Source organism: Argiope bruennichi, chromosome 3, assembly GCF_947563725.1.
Source record: "Argiope bruennichi chromosome 3, qqArgBrue1.1, whole genome shotgun sequence".
Lineage (NCBI taxonomy): Eukaryota > Metazoa > Arthropoda > Arachnida > Araneae > Araneidae > Argiope > Argiope bruennichi.
The window spans coordinates 33119133-33138084 of NC_079153.1; the positions used below are offsets into that span (position 1 = coordinate 33119133).

Below are 18952 nucleotides of genomic sequence, written 5' to 3' on the forward strand. Positions count from 1 at the left end.
AGATTTTCGCTGCCAGTTAATCAGGAAAAATATTCTCGTTTATTTTAAACATTTCATCTGCGAGAAAATTTGCCGCTGAAATATATATGAAAGGATCAAATGTGTTTATCTTATTTCACTGCATAGTTTTATATATTTAAAAAAATTGAATATTATTCATTCATTTATTTATTTATTTGAATGAGAATAAAATGCATGACATTTGTGGGTTAATATAAGCCAAATCGGTCATTAACTTTATTAAGTGCAAAAAGTATGAATATTAATCTGATAAAGACGATCTCTCACGAGATTGAGATTATTTCGTACCTTGCGCATTACTACCTACTTATAAAAACTATTAATTACATTTTACTTCTTTAATTTATTCACAATAAAAATATGACCGCTGGGATATTCAAAGTAGCAATTAAATGTTATTTTGTGAGATGTACGCTAAAGATATAGTGCAGGAAAGTTTGGAAGAAAAAGGATAAAACAATATAATAGCAGTTTGTTGAATGTATAGCCTTAAATATTTATAAAATAAAATCGCGAACAATTGCATTTGTTTCAACAAGCGGCAAACAGTACGCAAGCATAAAAAAAGAGTGAAATAACTAAAGTATTAAACACTGAAATAAAAGAATCTCTAAAATGATAAAGACGAGGAAAGATATTGTAAGAAATAATAGAATATAAGTGATAAGTGAATAAAAGATTTTCTTTTTCTTATATTCACTTTTTTTTTCTTGCCTAATCAAACAAATGATGCCGGAAAGAAAATATATATGTCACCAGTAAACATATTTCATAAAATGAAAAATCAAAACTTTTTTCACCATTATTTTCCATACCGATATTTTAAATTTAAAACGACATTAAAATTTCAATACTTTCAAGGAAAAAGTTTCTCATCGAGTATTTTTCAAGCTGATTTCTTTTAATGAAATAAAATTTTAATTTTTATAAAATTACTTGATAAAAATTAAGTGACGTGATTTCAGTGTCATTGTTATTTTTTTAAAGATACTTATCTATTAAAAAAATGTTATATTAATGAATATTTTCGATCTCTTATAATAGCTTTTCATATTTTTTTTTTAAATATGTAATATTTTATATCAGTAATAGACTAACAAAACTAGAATAATTCATGAAGATTTATTTTTTTAACAAACAAAAAAAAATTTAAAAAATTATATTATTTTTATATTTATATATATATTTATATTATTTTTTATCAAACAGATATAATTTAATGCCTTTAAATGTAGACGATGTGAATATGGTGAACAGGACATTTTAAGATTTTGTTTTCATCAATAATATCTAAATTAATTTTTTTCTGTTTAAAACTTATAAAAACCCCATAGAACATCCATTTATTTTTAAACTATACTGGTCTGTAAAATTTATTGAACAAAATTTACGAAGTATAAAAATGCCATTAATTATTTCAGGATTCTGCATTACTTATCAGTAATATGAGAGTTTTGTCCATATGTTTAATTATTATTACTATCAATTTTAGTAGCATAAGAATAACAGAAACATTTTTTTATGATTTCGTGCAATATATAATCTTAAAACGATTATTAATTAATTAATTTAATGCAGCATTCTGAAATTCTGATTCTGTTTGTAATGATTTGCTTAGATTTGTACTGTGCTTTCATTTCGACCTAATATAAAGCACTGAGAATGAAATAATATTAAACATTAAGAAAATTTTCAATTTAAAATATTTATTGCATTTTATAGAAATGCAGTTTAGTAATGATAAATATGGCACAGATTAATAAAAAAAATTTTTTTAAAGTTTTAGTTAAGAAATTTTTTTTTCTTTACATTATTATTTTTTTCTTTCAAAAAATTAAGAAATTCATAAATAATTCACATGAACGTATTTTTACTATTAATTTTGAAACCACCGCTTTTTTCAAAGGCAGCAATATGAAATTAATTGCATAAAGTGAATTAAAAGTATGTCGATTTATATTAAAATATTTAAATTTAAATAAAATTTGCATTACTATTCTGAAATTTTATTGCTTTGTTTTGTTTTCTATGTATCTAAATCAATCTTAGTTGACTCTTCAAAAAACTGTCCAAAAATTATTAAAAATCATTTAATAAATATTTTCCACATTAATTAAAATTTTAAAAATTTTAAATTATTCTAAAATCAGCTTCATCTTTCACCGAAAACGAGAAAAACATCTTTGACAACAAATCTACACTCATTATGATTGGAAAATATCAAATTTAAAATTTATGTAAAATTACTATACCTGAAATTTATATATTCCCACGGCTTTTAATGAGTCCTTTTCCTGGAAAAAATATCAAATTCGAGGCACAGTAATGCAAATCCTTTTTTCTTTTTGTAGCCAGTCGCTGCTGCACAATTAATGACACCACAGCCAAGTGACACTTCTCACACAAACCGATATCCCTAACTGACAAGGTGCTCTCATACTATCAAAAACGCTCGCATCTTACAGAACCAGTTAGTCAATGAGAAAATGTGTTACGCGCGTAGCTTTGACGGACTTCGCTAGGTGGCGTGCTGCGCGCCCCTAACGTTATGCTCGACTGCGTCCGGGGCCAAAACTCCCGAGGGCTGCAACCAAAAGGAACCCGGGACTTCTACATCGCTGTAACGTTGTTGGGCGTTTTAAGCCGATTTTCCGTTTTAAGGCAAGAAGTTCGGATCTCTTCAACTCCACCAGTTATTGATTAGTCGATAAATTGGAGCAAAGTTGAGCCCGTCTTTCTGTTCGTAAAACGGATTTGTAATTCTCGCAGGTGAAAAGAATTAACCGTAAACTGAGAAATTGAGCTGGAAAATAGTTGACAGCTCTTTTATAAGGAGTTGATGATGTCTGAATAGATTTAGAGATGAATTTGTGGGAGAGGAAGATTTAAAAGATCATAAGCGGAAAAAAAAAAAACAATCTCAATTTTTCTTATGGAAAATTGCTTCTCTTTGATATAAAGTTTACTTTCAGCGTAATCCTGAGCTTTGCATTAAAACTTTTCATGTGAACATTTTAAAGAAATTTACTGTAAAAATCATTTCAGATTAAAAATAATTTTATTTTTATTAGATATTAAATCGATAAAGTAAAATGGATAAACGAAAGAAAATAGAAAATAATAATAAGGAATAATAGAAAGAATAAATCTATATTCATATTTAAAATAAATGTTTTGAAAAATTATTCATTTTTGACTAGAAAGAAATTTTCAATTATTATATTCATTTTCCTTCTGAAAACTTCAACATGAAATCTTGGTAATATTACACAAGGCAATTTATAATTATTTTATTTTCCACTCATTTTTATTTAATTTAGTAAATAAAATCATAAAAATATTCTTTTCAAAGATTCGCACAATCAAAAGCAAATATGTAAGGAATTTTCTCAAATAGAATATTTAAAAATGCTACTAAACTATTCAAATAATAAATAACAGAAACAATCGAAATCTATTCACTCTAATTGTTTCAAGATATAAATTAAAATCTTAAATATCTTTTCAACCTTTATTTATTCAGTTATTGTATTTATTAGAATATTTATTCGCTTTTAGATATATTATGAGGCAAACTATTGTGCTTCAGATAAAGATTTGCAATCAAAGATGAAAGACAGCTTAAACTATCAGTGAAAATGAAGACATACAGAACATATTCAGATATCAAGATCTATTAAGATACTAAAATTAAACTTCCTAGAAAATGGAAAGTAAGGATGTAAAGAGTGCCAGCATAAATTCTAAGAAATTACAAAACAGGCAGACTCTCTCATTCATTAATGCATAAACTGTGGTGTTTGAAAGTACCGTAATTGTACATGAAATATGACTGTCAAAACTGCAGAACTCAGCTGCCGAACAATCAATTTCACGGATTCCGACACACGCGAGAGCCATCACTCGAAAACCATGTTTGTCGAACACTTTCGAATCCATCAAAACCAATGTTTTGTGTTTTTATTATCTTAACGCACGGGCAGTTTCTGCACGCAATGTGGCCTGGTCCTTGTCCTGCCAACGGGGAAATGGTGTCAAAGACAGAATCTTCATGAGGAAAGAATTTTTTTTTTCGTCCTTTTGGGCCCAGTGATAATTTTTCAAAAATTTAGAAAGAAAAAAAATGTCATATTTACCATGATGAGAATGATAATGATCATTTAGTAAACGAGCTGTAAAAAAATTCTGCCATGTGAAGGTTAATTGTAAAATTTTAAAAAGTTTGGAGCATTACTGCAAAAACACATTTTTTTTTGAAAAAAGTTATTTAAATATTATTATGTTATTAATGTTAAATGTTACGTTAATGATTTTTTCTAAAAAATGTTATTATTAGTACAGTGGTTATCAAATAAGCATCGATAATGCTGTTTGAAAATAATATAAAGTTAATTTTATATCACATTTCAAAATTCTGAAACTATCTCAGAGATAAATTATTTCATATTATTCATACAATCTATAGAATCAATTTTTAAAGATTAAGGAGACGTTAGATTTATTTGTTTCCTACTTCTACCTATTGTTCTGATATGTAGTTAAAAAATCTGATAAAGTCAGGAAATGAAGAATAATCTTTTTACCACACACGAAACGATGTCTTCTTTTAAAAGCTAATTTAAAAGTAAACTATACAGTAAAAATAATATAAGGAAATAACAGAAATTAAGTGCTATAAATTTTCTATTTTTTATTTTATGTATATTACAATTTTAATATTAGCATCAGACTAAATATATAAAAAAGCTCCAACTCGAACAAAATACTGACAGGTAAAGGTTAATTGCATGATATGTAACTGTAACATTTTTAAAAAGTTTGGAACATTATTGGAAAAACATATCCTTTTTTCTGGCGAAAAAAAAAGTTATTTAAAAATCAATACTTGTCAATATTTCAGTTTATTTTTTACAATATTACAAATGACGAAAACTCCATAAAGAATATATAAATTTAATGTGTCTTTTGGCAGCTCTAATCTGTTTGCTGATAACGGAAAATTATTTTTTTATGTCCTTTAGCTTGGAATAATTTAAATCTTTAATTGTGTTTCCATGATATATAATAATCGAATGTTGAGTTTTCTGAATATTTTTCGAATATTCTCTTATTTTTTGTCAATTTAATACAACATTATAAAAAAAAATTCTTTCTTTTATTAAATTTTTTTAAATGTTTTAACTACGTTTTTTTTCCCTTAGACTTTTTTTTCAAAATAAAAACCTAAAAGAAGCAAAATAAATAAATAAATTTATGTAAACTGTAAGATATCAGTTAATAAGTATTTCAATGTAGCAGGGAAATGCAATAGATTTTTTTTTATTTAAGCTTAAAAATTTCTACTATTTAAATTAAATTCACTAACAGAAATAAAAATATACATTCCTTAAAAAAATGAACATTCAAATAAATATAAAAATACAAAGCGTATAGGTAATTAAAAATTACTGGAAGTAATAACATTAAGATTTTAAGTTTCAGTGCTAATTTATCATTAATTTACAAGTTTTTTCTACAAAGTTATTTTGTCAATGTAATTAAAAGATTATAAAAAGATAAGAACAAAAATGAAAGAATACAAATTTCACAAAAAAAAAATAATAATAATGAAAGCGACTTGTTTCAAAACTATTAAAAACACATGAAGAAATCAAATAAAAAGAATTCCTTCTATAAAAAAATATTCGAATAGCAATATCCTTCTTAGGTAAAAGGAAACGACGAATTTTATAATACAATAATTCTCAGTCTTTCGTCATTATTATTCTGTAATAATTTTATTCGCTAACGTTGTTCTTTTGTTGTTTTTTTAAGTAAAAAGACATCAAACGATTTAATGGTTGATCAAATCTGTTCCATTTCTGTTTCGGATCAATATGCTTCATGCTTTACGAAATATGATAATTGAGACTTCTCGAATACGCGTTCTATTGGGATGTTTTATTGCTTTACGGAGAGACAATTTTTCAGTCTTATTTAGATCACTTGTTATGCGGCTGTCAGTGTACAAAACGAGAAGTTATATTAAAAGCCCTTCGGCTATTTGAAATATAATCTCACAGAAATTGTTTACCAATTTTTTTTTTTTCGGATTCGATTTAGATCATTTGTTGTTTATCATGTAGAATTTAAATATTTATTACCAAAGATAGAAATGGTAAAGGAAAAGTTGCAATTGGAGTGTAAGCATTATAGATGGGAAATTTGAGCAGTAATGTAAAAGTTATATGAATTTTATGTATATCAATTTGCTCTATTTGGAGGATCAATAGGTTCATTGATAGTTTTTTTTTTATCTAAAGTCATTTCACAGTAAACTAAGACTTCCTTGCATATGTTTCAAAATAACTCGGAATTATATTTTTTTCTCAATTTCAAACAATGATGGAATTTATCAGAGTATGAATTTCTTGCCAAATTACTTCCATTACACACTTTTTTTAAACAATTGTATGCATGCAAACGATTTCAAACTTTTTAAACAAAAATTTTCCCATTTTGGTCTCCCTTCATAAAATGGGCTAACATTTTTATTTCTTTTGGTTAAAAATAACAAAAATTTCTCCAAGATATGTTTATTAACGAAAAAAAAAAACTTTTTTAAGTATCTTACAAAAATCAGAATTATCAATAATTTAAAGCTAAAAAATTATTTTTAAATTGGCAATAATCCAATAAATTTTAAGTCTTGCAATAAATTCGCCTAAAATCAGATAATCTGACGCAGCTAAAATTTTAATTTCTCTCTCTCTGTGTATATACAAAAATATTTTATAACATTGCCATGTATACTTTTTAAAATTTCTTTTTCTTTGATAAAAATTTACTCTACTTGGAATAGTTCTAATATAGTTCTATAGAATAATTCTCTTCTCTATTTGAAATAGTTCCTGATGAACTATTTGGTCAATAGTTCATCAGGGACTGTTGTACAATGTTTAATTTTGCAAAAATTCATATAACCTTTCAAATGCATACAGAAACATATCTTAAAGTTTTGTTTGTGCAACTTGAAGGTAAGTATCTTCAAAAATACATGTTTAATATGCTCATATACAATTCAGCTAAACTCTTGAAAACAATCTATTTTTACCTCCGTGTTGAAGTTTTGATTAAAAAATAAATTTGACAGCATATAACCATTCTGAATATTCGTTCTTCGAGAAGGAACAAAAGTAAAAATGAAACTAGAGTGGAAATATTTCAGAACAAATCTCGCTTGCATCTAAAGCTGAAAACGAAAATACATTGAAATAACATGAAACTGTTCTAGATGGAATACATTGAAGAAAATATGACTAAAGTTTCTACTTTCAGCCTTTATTTTCGAATGCTGCTCCAAAAAAACAACCATTAACCACCAAGATGCTTTTCTGCCGGGTTTATTCGTAAGATGTAACGTTTTATTCTGCCTTGTAAATCAAAAGTTATTTCACGTTCCGTGACTCCGAATCCCTCATTAAAAGAAAACAAAGTGTCTTGCAAAATTACTTTTGTTTGTGTCCTCAGGAAAAAAAAAGGGAAAAAGATCAAGCAAATGAGAGCGTTATGGGCTGAATATAAAAATTATTTTCCGGGTTCAGCATATTAATTATATTATATTCGTTTAATAAAAATATTTTGAAGGAAAGTATACATCTGAAAATGCTCCTATATTTAAAAGAATCATTTGTCACAAAAAAAGTGTACTGTTTTTTAAAAAAATGTTTATAGAAATGTTTGATAGAAAATCAAATGATATGGAGAAAAAAGTAAGCACAATAAAATATTCTTTAATATTATTCAATCAAATTATTAACAGAAATTATTAATTATTAACACATTTTTCTATGGAAATAATTCTTTTCCCAAAGTTCAATATCGTTTAGAAGAAAATAAATTTTCAGTTAATTCAGGTTTCTACTTCTCTGTTATATTGAATGATATGATAAATATTATTCCCCAAAATATTTAGATATTTACATTTTTTGTAATTTTATTTGTAATAGATACGGCGATATATTAAAAAGCAGCAATTCAATAAATTTGATAAAATAATCGTTAATTTTTATACATTTTTAAATAATCCTAAATGATTTGTTTTGCATCAAAATAGATCAATATTATTTATATTAAGTTATTTATAGAAAATTAATAAAACTATAACCAATTGAATAATTTTTACTTGTGTAAATAAATATTTTTTATTTGAAATTTTATAGTTTTTTAAATATAAATTTGGAAATAAAATTTTAAATCAAAATCAAAAAATTTCGGTGAGAAAAGCAAGATTAGGAATTCTATTCGTTGTTCTCAAAAATATTGAGATATTTTTAACATTTCAAATTTGAAAGTTTCCTGTAAGAAATGCAATATGATAACCCTTTAAACTTTCACATGATTTAAATTTTAATATGATTCCACGAAGTAGAACTTTTTTATTAAGTTATTGTTCTGATTATTCATGTCTTGGCATTATGTTTCCTTCCAGATAATGCTGCAACTTTTGTAAAATTTGCTCAAGAAATACGTATAAAAGTTGTATTAAAATTATAAAAAAGTATAAAAGTTGTATACAATTCAGTATATAAGTTGTATTTAAAAGTTTAATTTCAATAAAATGAAACAATCTAGTGAAAAATTATTTTCAGAAGTGATTCATTTTCAAAAGATCTCTTGTTTGAAATAAAGCCTATAGTAGTTTCAATTTTATATCTCTCTCATTTTCATATCTATTTCTTATTTATTTAACTAGAAAACATATAAATAAGATAATTTAGTAATAAATTATCAGGTTTGAACTAACATCTGAAACAAAGCATGAATTACAGAACTTTTAAAACCTATGCTTCATAATTTACGTTCAATATTGACACTACATCAAGATTAAAATAAAAATCGACTGGGAATTGTTTTCATTTTTATCTATCTCGGTAAATAGCATTATGCTTTATTCGCATTCAGCAGAAGTTACAAAAAACATCTCCCGGGAAATAGTTCTTGTATTTCTTTCTACATATGAATGTATTGTTTACTGCAAAAAAATAGTTGTTTGTGCTCTGCCGAGATCATCCTCCTTGTTGTTTTTTTTCTTAAAGTTAATCCCTTAATAAGGTAACAAAGAACTGCGTGAGAAATAAGATCTCTCAAATTCGCATTTTGCTGACAGAACGCATCAACTTGAAGACATGCCACCGCCACAGAGTATCTAATGAGAATGAAGATTATCGGAGGAGAGATCTTGACATTTAGGTAAGGAAGCGAATCTGACGATTCGGATTCGACGCAGGGTTGTGCTTCATTCCATGTGGTGCATATATGAAAACGCTTTGCATTCTAAATACCGAATGCTTGACACAAATGTGTCTGAGGAGCTATATACAGAAACGCATTTGTTTCTCCCGTCATAAAAAAGAAATGAAAGGAAAATGTTTGGAATTTGAGTGAAACGAGGAAAATTCCTGTTTTATTTTGGTTCCTTGATTTAATATGCCGTTTTATGATAAATATTTTGTTTTTTGGGCTTACGTAATCTGGTAAGGTCAGTGACATTTAATTGGATTGGTACAATTATGAGATTATTTTGCTTCGAATTTTCTTTCATTTCGATTGCTATTACTAAATAGGATTATCAAAAAAGAATTGGTCAATTTTATTTTCAAAATAATATAAAGCAAAAAAAATTATCTAATCTTTAGGAGGAAAGCAGTGAATTAAAGCATAATTCCTGCACTGATATTAGATTCAAATATTTTCGTAAAGCGTTTCCACCTCATTGGCTTTATTCAATTCAGATTTAGTTGAGAAGTTGGCAGAAAGGAATTATTTTAAATATTACTAGAGGAAAAATTCCGTTAGCTTTTTAAACCAGAGAGGACTTTCAGTTCTTTTTTTTTCTAAAATAAATGTGTGTAATCCATAATTATTATAGAATAATGTCCGAAATATAAAAGAATATTGTATTAACTAAATGGGCAAACATAAAATAAAAATTTGCGACTTTTCTACACATAGAATTAACAATTTATTCTATAGAAGTCTCATAATTACCTATTTCAAATAACCTAAAAAATATATCAATTATGCAACTATGTTATTTAAAATTCTCCATTCATCTTTTATTATTTACACAGGAGTTATTTGGTTATGAATATTTTCTTACCCATAAATATCAAGATTCAAACTGCATAAAATTTTTCTCCAAAAGACTACAAATTAGCATTACATTTTTATTAAACATCTTGAATAATTATATCATCTAGCAAACTAACGTAATAACAACATATTTCCTAAGAAGCTAAGAATAACTTACTACATAATTAGAATTAAATTTCATTAAACATCTTAAATAATTAGATCATCCAGAAAAACTAACGTAATAAATACATAATTTCCTAAGCTGCTGCGAATACCTTACTACAACACAATTAGAATTAAATTTCATTGAATATCTTAAACAATTAGATCATTCAGAAAACTAACGTAATAAAAATATAATTTCCTAAGCTGCTGAGAATACCTTACTACACAATTAGAATTAAATTTCATTAAACATCTTAAATAATTAGATAATCTTAAAAACTAACGTAATAAGAGCGTAATTTCCTAAGAAGCTGAGCAATGCCTTACAGCACAATTAGCATTAAATTTTTATTAAAGATTTTAAATAATTAGATCATTTAGAAAGCTAATGTATTAATATCATAGTTTCCAAATAAGCTGAGAATACCTTACAACACAGTTATTTAATTATAACTCAGTTTGTTTTATTTATTACTAGCCGCCTTTGGCGACCAGCCGGTTCGCCAATCTTAATGTTCGTTAAAATTTTAATAATTAAATATTTTATACAATTTCTACTTTAATAGCTTCTTCATTAAAATATTTTATAACATCAAATTTTGATTGTCATATAATTCATTCATAATATTATAAAGGCCTTCAGTCATAACGTAATATGTATCTCTCATTTTCTGTTAGCACCCGTAGAATTTATGCTTTAAATGAAAGTGGAAAGAATTAATCTTCAATTAATATAATAATATTTTTTATTGAAACAAAGCATTTTTTTTATAATCTGATTACTGAAAATAGAGTCACTCAGCGTTTAAACTTTATGGGCACTAAAGAATATCTTTTTTAATTTATGTAATATCTCAAGAGTTTGTCAACAAAATTTTCTTAGATTCATTATGAGCAGATCGATTAATTAACAATGTTTAAATTTAAATGCATCAAACACTAAGAAAATAAAACGAATCGTTTAAAATAAACGGTTGAAAACAGGTTTTAAAAAAATGCTTAAAAAACGATGTACTTAAAACTATAAGCATATACAAAAAATATATAACTAACATAAATACAATTTACTTACAAAAGCATGCGACTAACTCAAAAATAATTTAAATCATCCGTTGATAACGGTTGTCATGGCAACAATCAGAACAGAATGCGCATGCGTGAATTTTCTTCCCCAGTTACGTAACGCAAATACGTGATTTTTTCTACGCCAGTTGGGGTAACGCTATGCGGATTAGAAATTTTTAATTTCCTTTATTCTATTTTATTTTAATTCAAAAGTACTTCAGAATGAATCTGAAACATGGATTAATTAACAATGTTTAATTTTAAATGCATCAAACATTAAGAAAATAAACAGAATCGATTGAAATAATCCGCCGAAAAATTTTAACCCTAGCCTCCTTACTGTTGGGAGAAAAAAAAATTGAAGCCTTTCTCATTTGGCGGTGGGAAAAATGGAAGATTTTTTTGGCGGAAAAGTTGGCGGTGGGGAAAATGGAAGATTTTTTTGGCGGGAAAGTTAGTTTTTAATTAATAATTAAAATTCTAATTAAAAAATCGAAAAAAGGAACTCCAGGTGCACATTGCCAACATCCAAGGTATACATGTACCAAATTTGGTAGCTGTAGGTCAAACGGTCTGGCCTGTAGAGCGCCAACACACACACACACACACACACACATTGAGCTTTATTATAAGTATAGAGGAATAAGTCGAAGTAAGACCATTTATAAACAGATTTAAATAGAAGGTCAATGTTTTTCAATAGAAAATTTTCATAATCAATAACATCAGCGTCGTTTCTTTTTAAAGATGCCTGCCAAAATGTATTGTTATTTTGAAAGAATATTGTAGCCAATATGTTCACATACCATAAAAAAAATCTAGGATAGAGAACTTGAAAACATCGAACCCTTTAAATCATTCTGCGATAAATGTATCAAAAATCTAGATAAAAATCGTCATAATCTCCTCCAACTTAAAAAAATGATTGACGGTTGATACTTCAAATCCCCTAACTACTCGAATCGTATTTGCCCAAAAGCGGAAAGCGACGTGTTATTACAATGATACATCTAATTTTCGGCAAAGCGATCTCTTCCTTTTTTTCTGAAAGTACCTGTTAGAATGTACAGGAAAATGCTCTGCCTGGGGATGTCGGATTTATTCGAAGACCTCTGGCGAAAAATTCCAGAATCAAATTTATTCGAGATCAGAACCACTCAGAAATGTAATCTGCAAAAGGATCCCCTAATTTTCTCTTCCACTTGTCATTTAATTCTTATTCCTCCTACTGAGCGAAATTCTTTTTATAAATTGAATCTGTCAAACTCCTTTTCTGACCTATTTTAAATATTTCTTTCCGGTAAAAAGCACGCTGTGATAGACGTTCCTTTTTGATAAAAACTTCACTTTATGCCCCAGAGTCACGGATATTTCATTTTGTTTCCTTTTCAATTCGAAGGAAACTCGATATGTCTACTAACCCAATATGCTTATCATTTGAATATTAAACTTAACTCTGCCAGTCATTGAGAAATCCTTTCTCTTTTGTAAATATGCATTGAGTTCAAATTAATCAAAATATGATTTTTGAAAGTTCAGGGCCATTTGCATAACATAAAATTGACATCAAAGTGCCTTTGAGGTATTTAAAAATATGTTCATGATATTTCATTTTAAATAATAGCCAGTTTTCTTATAATTTGTTACTATGAAAATACTTAGCAACATTAATAATAACTAAATCAATTTCATAATTTTTGAACTTGCATTTTTTTTAATTTTAAAAATATTTAATTTTTATAAATTTTTTCAAATCAATTCGTTTTTTAAAACTTTTGAGAAATAAATAATCTAATTTATATCCGTATTAATCTAAATTCATTATAGAGCCTTGGAATAAATAAATTTTGTAGCTAAATTTATATTGAAACGTAAACGTAAAAGTTAGCGTAACATTTAAAAAGAATGATGTTGAAAGAATTTAATATAATCAATCCAAAATTTCCCCCAAAATTCAGCTTTTGACAATCTATTAAATTTAATGTAGTTCTCTTTCTTTCATTCTCTTTTACTATCATTGTTTAATTTTACTTCTGTTTGTAAAAATCTTCAATTTTTTGAGTAAGTTTATGAGTGAAAAATGAACTGCAAGACAAAAAAATATTGTTTTTCTAATAGCCTAATAAATAACTTTTTCATGATATTTAAATTTAAGATAATAACAGTGTTAAGTTGAAACTCTAATTTGAATAAATATATCTTGCTCTACTCAAAACAGTAGCCAGAAAAAAAAGACCGGTAATGAACTGCTAACAATAAATTAATTCTTCTTTCATAGTATTTTTCAAATATTCTTTCAAATATATATATATATATATATATATATATATATATATATATATATATATATATATATATATATATATATATATATATATATATATACTTATAATAAAGCTCAATGTGTGTGTGTGTGTGTGTGTGTGTGTTGGCGCTCTACAGGCCAGGTCATTTGACATACAGCTATCAAATTTGGTACATGTATACCTTAGAGGTCGGGAATGTGCACCTGGAGTCCCTTTTTTTGAAATTTTAATTAGAATTTTAATTATTAATTAAAAACTAACTTTCCCGCCAAAAAAATCTTCCATTTTCGCCACCGCCAAATCCGCCATTGTTCCGGGTTTTTTTTCTCCCAACAGTAATGAGGCTAGGGTTAGTATTTTTCGGCGGATTATTTCAAACGATTCTGTTTATTTTCTTAATGTTTGATGCATTTAAAATTAAACATTGTTAATGAATCGATCGTTCAGATTCATTCTGAAGTACTTTTGAATGAAAATAAAACAGAATAAAGGAAATTAAAAATTTTTAATCCGCATAGCGTTACCCCAACTGGCGTAGAAAAAAAATCACGTATTTGCGTTACGTAACTGGCGTTGAAAATTCACGCATGCGCTTTGTGTTCTGAATTCCGCATTGTGTTGACGAATTACTATCAACGGATGCGGACTGGATTTAAATTTTTTTAGGTTCGTTGCATGTTTTTGTAATTAAAATGTATTTATGTTAGTTATATATTTTTTTGTATATGCTTATAGTTTTAAGTGCATCGTTTTTTAAGTAGTTTTTTTAAAACCTGTTTTAAACCGTCTATTCTAAACGATTCGTTTCATTTTCTTAGTGTTTGATGCATTTAAAAGTAAACATTGTTAATGAATCGATCTGCTCATGATGAATCTAAGAAAATTTTGTTGACAAATTCTTGAGATAATACGTAAATTGAAAAAGATATTCTTTAGTGCCCATAAAGTTTAAACGCTGAGTGACTCTATTTTCATTAATCAGATTATAAAAAAAATGCTTTGTTTCAGTAAAAAATATTATTATATTAATTGCAGATTAATTCTTTCCACTTTAATTTAAAACATAAATTCTACGGGTGCTAACAGAAAATTAGAGAGATACATATTACGTTATGACTGAAGTTCTTTATAATATTATGAGTGAATTATATGACTATCAAAATTTGAAGTTTTAAAATATTTTGATGAAGAAGCTATTAAAGTAGGAATTGCATAAAATATTTAAATATAAAAATTTTAACGAACATTAAGATTGGCGAAACGGTTGGTCGACAAATTCTTGAGATATTACATAAATTAAGAAAGATATTTTTTAGTTCCCATAAGGTTTAAGTGCTCAGTGACTCTGTTTTCGTTAATCATGTTATTAAAAAAATTAACATTTACTGACGAACACGAACACACTGATATTCACCGTTACTCTGATTAGATGTTATAAAATCTGAATAGATAAACATAAACGTGTAAACAGCTGTGCGCCGGTTTCTATGGCAACACAGCTGGAAAGGGAAAAGAAGTTTCCGAAGAAAATTCACGCATGCGCATTGTTCTGATTGTTGTCATGACAACCACTTTCAACAGATGATTTAAATTATTTTTAGGTTAGTGGCATGCTTTTGTAATTAAATTGTATTTATGTTAGTTATATATTTTTTTGTATATGCTTATAGTTTTAAGTACATCATTTTTTAAGTAGTTTTTTTAAACCTGTTTTAGACCGATTATTTTAAACGATTCATTTTATTTTCTTAGTGTTTAATGTATTTAAAATGAAACATTGTTCATTAATCGATCTGTTCATGATGAATCTGAGAAAATTTTGTTGACAAATTCTTGAGATATTACATAAATTAAGAAAGATATTCATTAGTGCCCATAAAGTTTAAACGCTCAGTGACTCTATTATCAGTAATCATATTATTAAAAAAAATGCTTTGTTTCAGTAAAAAATATTATTATATTAATTGTAGATGAATCATTTACACTTTAATTTAAAGCATAAATTCTACGAGGGGTAACAGAAAATTAGAGAGATACATATCACGTTATGACTGAAGGCCTTTATAATATTATGAGTGAATTATATATCAAAATTTGAAGTTTTAAAATATTTTGCTGAAGAATCTATTAAAGTTGGAATTGCATAAAATATTTAATTATTAAAATTTTAACGAACATTAAGATTGGCGAACCGGCTGGTCGCCAAAGGCGGCTAGTATATATATATATATATATATATATATATATATATATATATATATATATATATATATATAACACTCATTGGTAGGAATTTTAAATTATTTTTTCGTCCTTCTTTTTTCATACTTCTTTTTATGAATCATTTTAATGTTATTAGAGAATTTAAATAAAAAGCACCGTTGTATATTAAAGTTTTGAGGAAATAGATTTAAAGCAAATAAATGAAACTTTTTATCCATTGTGAAAACGCCTTAAATTTTCGTTTAGTTGTTTCATCCATTAATAACATTAAATAAACAAAAGTGCCACATGATTAAGCATTCATTGTCTGCATGAATTATTAAAACTTTAATAAGCAGTATTATTAAACTTTACAATATTAACAAACATTTACTTCAGATAAGGAGAAAAAATCACTGTTTCCTGCCGAAATCGGTAATTGCAAATAGATTTCTATTTACATTTTTTTTATTCCTTATAATCTGTTTACTTTTCAAATTCATAGTGTTATAAAAATAATTTCCATTCCTTCCACAGGTGATAATTAAAAGCATTTGTTTTTTATTATAATTACTTCAGTTCTTCCCAAAGCCGGTAGTTACAAAAATAAATATGTTTTATACGGGTTTTACGGCGGAAATATGTTAAAGACGGGAACGTAAGAACGGGATAATAATGTATATCGAAATCTTTTCTAAACAACTGCTTTAAATTAAATGAAATCTGTTTTATAAGTTAGGAATTTGTAAAAAAGAAGTATGATACTTTTTACGGTACCTACTAGGTATTTCAAAGAATATAATATATATTTCCTTTTGCATTTTCATCCAGATCTCCTAATGTTGATATACTGAAATTTCTAACTATTTCAAAATCGTATCAAGAGACCAGTGATGAAAAATCGGTTGAAATTCCGTTTCAATAAAGGGTAAGTTCTGCTTTATTTAAATTAACATTAGGTCACAAAGGGTAATGACATTCAATGGCCTTAGTACTTGTTGCCTAGGTCTTTTGAGGAATTCTGTTTTAACAGTAGTATTAAATACTTCGTTAGTGTAAACGGCGTTTCTATGAATGAAAACTCAGCAAGCGGAAGTACTTAAAAATAAAGGCAAATCGTCTTCTTAAATGTTGGAAGGCGTTCAACAGATATAAAAGTATTCTCAGTGGGTAATTGATAGATTCACGGCCTCCAGATAACTTTACTTCAAGGTCATCGAATTGATTAAGGATTAACTTGTGCTGATGCTCGCACCACTTTGTTGTGTTTTAATATATGAAATTCCTTGATCTGCATGAAAAGAAAAATGCTGCTTTGTATTTAATTGCTAAAAAATGCTGCATTGTATTTTGAATTTTTTAAAATGGCATTTTAATTCTTCCGAAGTGTAATATTTTTCAAAATGGGTATCAATTTTTTGAACCGTCAAAGATTTCTTTAAAAAAATGTTTAATGAAAATCTTAACCTAATTTTTGAAATAACCTGTTTGAAATGCCCGCAGTCATTAAGAGAAATATGACTTTAAATAAATTCAATGTTTAATTACAATTATATTCCATATTATCAAATAGATAAGTAAGAAAAATCATCCTTTATTATTAAAAATGATAATATTCGGGATTAGGTAACTTAAAATAAGCGTATGATAAAAGATAATTTTTAATTTTTTTTTCTTGGTGTACTGATAATAATAAGAACATTATTTAATTTGTCCTAAGTTGTACCAACAACTGAAAATAGTTATGAAATAAAAAAATTTAATATCTTTTTACGAATTTTATTATAAAAATCTTTATACACGAGCGTGTAGCTTCCGGCGCAAAAATAAACTGAGTCACAAATTCTACAAAGGATTACTTATATTATGCAATGATTCATCTTGTAAATAGACAAACAGATTTCTTTTCTTTAATAACGTTTTAATAATAACGCTCTACTTTAAGCAATGTGAAGTTATTTCCTAATTACATAACTAAAACCAACTGTATTCTTAGTTTATTTGATATTCTTACAGTTTTAAGGAATTAGCTGAAGAATGAGAATGAAATGAATGTAATTCTTAAATTGCCTTTTCTCATTTAAGGAGTGGAAATCTTAACTGTGTTAAAATATTTTTTTTCTATACCCCTTTTTTTTTCAAAATTATAATATGCCAAAATTATAATATAATAATAAAAATTATAATAAATGTTAAAAATACTTATAGTAAATTTTTAAAAATTATTACTTTCTATTTTTTGTTAATTTTCTTTATGACTTTATAATTTATTCTTTCTTAAATGTTGAAGGCATTTTTTTTCTTCTCAATTTTACTCTCAGGTGCCGCTGGAATGAGAATTAAATTAAATTTATATTTAAGTAATAATCATATTTTAGAAATTTTAAATTGTATATTGTCATCGAGAATCCACAACACAAAACTTCAAACTTTTAAATAAACAGGAAAATGGTTTACAAAATTCAGTCTTTACAAGCATAAAGCAAATCAAGTTAAATAGAAATAAATTATAAAAAGCTGAAATAATATAACAAATTTCAGCATTAGATCACAAGCAAAGCACTTTCAGCAAAAGAAAATGTTTTTTTATGTGTCTTATTTATTTAGTTTTTCGAAACAACATTATTAAATATAAGATAGAAAACGAATGAAACTGACGAGTACTTTTATCGTGGAGCTTTTCAAAACGAAAGATGAATAGCTAAAATTTGTTACAGTGCATATTTCATGTATTACTAATTTTTTTTTAATAATTAAAATTTACAAATTGAAAATTTTCGAAAAATTAGCAGAATTATCCAGCTTGTCTTTCACAACAGGGAAATTTATCTTTCGTTCTTTTTTTATTTTGTTGTTGTTGAATAAAAGGAAAGTATTGTAAAAAGATGCCCTTGAAAATGTTAAGATTATGACACAATATCCAACCTTAAAAAAGTGCGGAATGGTGTAAAAAAGAAGATGAATATTTATATATTAATAATCTTAAATATTAATATTTCATTCTGAAAAAAAAACTTTAAAATTTCATGGCCTCTTATAAGTTATAGGATCCTTTCAAAGTATATGAAAAAATATCG

The 18952-nt window shown here is 26.3% G+C and overlaps 1 protein-coding gene across 7 annotated transcripts in view; it reads right to left on the reverse strand.

Moving 5' to 3' along the window:
* Positions 1–18952, reverse strand: part of LOC129963471 (homeobox protein 10-like) — a 334134-nt gene that overhangs the window by 109845 nt on the left and 205337 nt on the right. Inside the window, exon 1 of one of the 7 annotated variants that reach the window (XM_056077877.1) lies at positions 2274–2468. The exons of the other annotated variants lie outside the window; for them this stretch is intronic. The gene's annotated coding sequence lies outside the window, so the exon portion shown is untranslated. Of the gene's footprint in view, positions 1–2273; positions 2469–18952 lie in introns of those variants that run through there. 7 annotated transcript variants of the gene reach the window in all.